This window comes from Oratosquilla oratoria, chromosome 11 (genome assembly GCF_046742065.1).
Source record: "Oratosquilla oratoria isolate Oo_2021 chromosome 11, ASM4674206v1, whole genome shotgun sequence".
Taxonomy (NCBI): domain Eukaryota; kingdom Metazoa; phylum Arthropoda; class Malacostraca; order Stomatopoda; family Squillidae; genus Oratosquilla; species Oratosquilla oratoria.
Genome location: NC_134787.1, coordinates 2,198,777 through 2,203,776, shown reverse-complemented (window position 1 = coordinate 2,203,776; position 5,000 = coordinate 2,198,777).

Sequence of the window (5,000 nt, the reverse complement as noted above, 5' to 3'; positions counted from 1 at the left end):
TCAGAAAATATTATATTCTGCCTATGAGTTCTTCACATTCATTCATTTATCAATTTGTCTATGTATATACTCACTCACTTATGCTGTTTCCGTATGGTCACCGAATCTCATTAAAGACATTGACAGACTGGAAAAAGTACAACGGCGAGCCACAAAACTGATTCCAAATATCAAAAATAAATCATACGAAAATCGACTAAAACATATAAATCTGTTTTCCCTAAAAAAAAAGCGTAGGCTCAGAGGTGACTTGATACAGGTCTTTAAAATTCTAAAGGGAATTGACAACATCAAAAGTGACAAAATTTTCACATTGAATGAGAATCAGACAAGAAACAATGGTCTCAAACTGTCCGGAAATAGATTCAATTTGGAAATAGGTAGAAACAACTTTGCCAACCGTGTAGTTAATGAATGGAATAAACTTCCTGCACAGGTAGTGCAATGTAGTTCAGTTCGAAGCTTTAAGAATCATTTAGATAAACACCTAAGCATGATGCTGTAATGATTATAATTTGTTTTCGTTTTTGTTATCATTTGTCTGATTTTCATTTATTATTAGTTATATGTCTATTATTATTTACTATTTACCTGTTTGTTTATTATTTAATTATACCTATGCATTTATGTATTTTATTTGTTATTTACATTATTATAGTTTTTATTTATTATTTTATTATCATGATTTTTTTTCGCATCCGACCTAGATATGGACCAAAAGGTCTCCTGTCGGCATGCTTCGCCTTTGTAATCCTTTGTAATCATTCATTTGGATATCCATTTGTGTCCTTTTTCGCGTTTTCATTTACTCATTATTTCGTTCATTTATTTATTAAGTTTATTTATTTACTTGATGCGCTGGTGGCGTAATGAATAGAGTGCTGGTCTCGCATTTGTTTAGTTGTGGGTTCGAATCCCGCACTTTTCTTACATTCTCAGCCTAACAGTCCAAGCGCATTGGGCAAAGATGTCGGCTTCGGCCGTAGCTACACGTATCCTGGCGTGGACTCCTCACCATCTTCTTATCATTATTTCTTTTTATTTCTTTAGTTATTATGTTGCAGTTTTTCGTTATTTATTTCTTTAACCTTGGTTCAGTTTTGCTCTGCAATTGGTCACTAATCGTTCTAAGAAAGACAATTTTTTTTCACACCAAGAATGCAAATGCAAACGGCTGGGTAGAATCTTTGATTCGCAAGAATCAAAGAACAAATGTTGGACTTCATCCTTTGGTTATGAGTTTGAGATCTCCAAGAAAACAAAAAGTACAACCAGATTCCAGAGCTCAACAACAAAATTTCTTTATCTCTGTGTGTCAGTAGATGAAACCTTAATCGATGTCTGATAATGTCTAATATGTCTGATGATTATTACAAACCTAAAAATATTGCGAAAATAAACAAAGTAATGTTTGACTACTATACCAGATGGGTATATTGTCGGCGAATTTTGGGATCCGGCTGTACTGTTCGTGGCTGACGGAGTCCTGCTTGGCCCAAAGACCAAGCGGTCACCCTAGTCGATGAAGCTGTAGAGACCATTTTCTTTGTTCGTACTCTTAATGTCCTCCCTCATGACTTTTTATCTTCTTTGGACGATGAACTATGAAAACATCCGGAAACAGTTCTCGCTTCCAATGATTTCGACAAGTTGAACTTATTGTAGACTCCATCTCAACCCTTTGAGCCATATCCTCTAGGACAGAGGTGGGCAACCTTTGGTACACTGACGGTTTTTTCCGGCACGAGAAACCCACAACTCACCTTGAAAAGAATAACTGATAAATCTCCGACTTCATTTGCATGACCATGAGGTCAAGAGAGGAGGCCTATACTCGTATGTAGGCCTATAATTTTACCCAGCTGACACGCGAGAAAAACTCATTCCAAATATTTCGCTGATTTTATTCCCCACACCTAAAAAGGTTACCCAGCCCTGCTCAGGACGTCGGTAGCCACGGAACTGCATGTCGTTGTTCGACATCTTTTGCAGTAGCCGCGATTGTCCTGGTCCACTCTTTGTTGGTCTTGCCAAACCGTCTTGGCATTGTTCTTTCGTTCTTCTTTCCCTTCTTTTTCTCTCGATTTGTTTTTGTTTTGTCATCATCTGTCTGTTTGATTTTCATTTATTATTAGTTATATGTTAATCTATCATTATTTACTATTTACCTGTTTGTTTATTACTTAACTATACCTATGCATTTATTTATGCATTTTAGTTGTTATTTACATTATTATAGTTTTTATCTATTCAGTTATTATTATTATTTTTTTTGCATCCGACCTAGATATGGACCAAAAGGTCTCCTGTCGGCATGCTCCGCCTTTGTAATCCTTTTGTAAACAGTAGTCCCTCCTTTGCCATCACGCCACGCACCTCTTCATTGTTTTGTTTTTTGTTTTGTTTTTTTTCCTATTTTTCCCTATGGCTTCTAATATTGTCCATCTTTCATTACCATACAGCAGGAAACCACATCAGATATTTTTCACAGCCATTCCGAATTAGTTTGATATAAAAGACCTCGGCTGCAGTATTTTCTGCGTCGGGTCTTCCATTTTGGCATTAAACTCTACCATTACCAACGTGTATTTAGTTTTTACTCAATTTGTTACCTAACTTATGCCATCAGAGAACTCAATTTCACTGTCTAGCCTCCATGGAATATGAAATAAGATTTCTGTTGAATAATGGTGTACAAAATAATGTATCAGTCGCTGAGATATCAGAGGTACCAATATGGGTATACTGCTTATAATATTTCAATATGAATTTGTAGGACTGTGATCAAACGCTCTCCTTACTAAAAGAATCCAAAAGAGTTAAAGAAAGCTTAAAGCTATCGTGCGGGTTTCCGGCATGCACGACGGTAGATTTTGGACCAATTTCAAAAGCGGAACAATTCTTCGTAGATCTTGAGATCAGAGTACGCTAAACATCGGCTTTCCACAATTGAATTGCAGAAACGGAAGACAAGAGTGCGTTCTGCAGACTTGGGCTTGTTATGATTTTTGTTTTGTTTTGTTTTTTCGTTTGCAATGGCCACTTCTGCCTAATTCCTTTTTGACGACGCAAGAATTCTGATGTGATCACCCGCCCGGGTTTCACATTGATAAATAACAGGTTAACTACAAAGGAAGTGAATGATTCAAAGATCTGAGGACCTAAACAAACGTTAATAGAGCTCTTTCCTCAGGACTGATAAACTAGGAATTGGCAGTCTGTGACCGTGTAAACAGAGTCCTAAATCTTTCAATAACAAGATTGCCAATGCTCACTCTGCCTTTCCACGCCCTGTAACTTGGTTAAGTCGGTATCGCAGAAGCTTTATTTTGTTCGGGATAAAATGATACCATTTAGCTCAGGGCAAGAATCAATACTTGAGAAATCTAGGAAAATGCTTCGGTGAGTGACTTTCTGTAGAATGGTTTTACTACCCTTTCCAAGACCCCTTCATGATGTGAAATATTTATCACCTAGGTCATTATCTTAGGTGGTCATCCGAGACACGGTTTCTAGTTCAGTTCATTAAATCGTAATATTCACCCTTGGATCACGTTATTCTGAGATTTACTTGATATTCTTCGATCGAAAATGTCAAAAAGTTGTTTCGCCAGTTCTTTCCATGGCCTCTGGAACGCTAATGTTGATTTATTTTCTTATTGATTTTATTGTTTATTTGTTTTTACCAGTATTACTTTACAAACAGGTATTGTGATAATGGCTATGAGGAGGAGGAGGAGGAAGAGGAGACGGATGATGATAAGGAGGAGGTACAATATTCCAGTGGCTACCGGTGAATATCATTTGTCATGACCACCCGATTACAAAGAGAAAAAGTTGACGGTGATTTCCACCAGTTTGTCGGTGCAAGCGCCTCATGATCTGGTGCTTAGATCAAAGAGACAGACATCGTCTAAAGGTCTAGTGAACTTGCGAGGGTGTAATGGTTTTCTAGAATATGAAATAGGATGATAAAAGTACATAGGTTAGACCTTGGTCTAAACACATTAGTGTTCTACGTGTTCGCACTACGGGGAAAATGACAGACACGAACAGAGAGCCGGAAATATTAATTTTCCGCTTGACCCAGAGAGGGAAAATGCAGCTTTTGTGATTATGCATACAGACTAATTCACGATGGTTTTCGATACATATATTTCATAATGCGATCTCCTCTCGATCTCAAAAAAATAAAAGATAACTAAATAGATCGCCACGGAACCATTGAGACGCCGGGGGTAAAAATAACAATGATCGTATTACAGGCTATGATATTTGTCATTACGCTTGATGCATTACCACAGATGACATATGCCATTCCCCTCTCATATGCTCCCCCCCCTCTCTCTCTCTCTCTCTCTCTCTCTCTCTCTCTCTCTCTCTCTCTCTCTCTCTCTCTCTCTCTCTCTCTCTCTCTCTCTCTCTCCTAACACACAAACACACAAACACACACACACACACACACTGCCCGCACCATCTGTATTTAGATATTACAGTTTGTTTTGTGGCGTCAGAATGACTTCTGACGAAAAAAAAAAAAAGTAGAAAGCGAAAAGTTTCCTTCAGCTGGCTACAGTAGCTTGGAGATAGCCAGAGCTATACGAAGGGTGGTAGGAGATCCACCATGGAAAGGCCAAGACAGCTTTTTGCTGTTCGGGGAGGAAGTTTCTGTGCCGACCTCCGGAAGACCATCGGTGATTGAACATAAATTAGACTATGCAAAAACCCACCATCAATGTCGCTGTCATTATTTTTGTGATTATTGTTATTATTGTTATTTCTATTATTATTATTATTATTATTGTTATTGTTATTATCATTATCATTATCATTATCATTATCATTATCAATCATAATTATCAATCATAATTATCAATCATAATTATCAATCATAATTATCAATCATAATTATCAATCAATCATTATTATCAATCATTATTATCAATCATTATCATCATTATCATCATTATCATCATCATCATCATCATCATTATCATTAT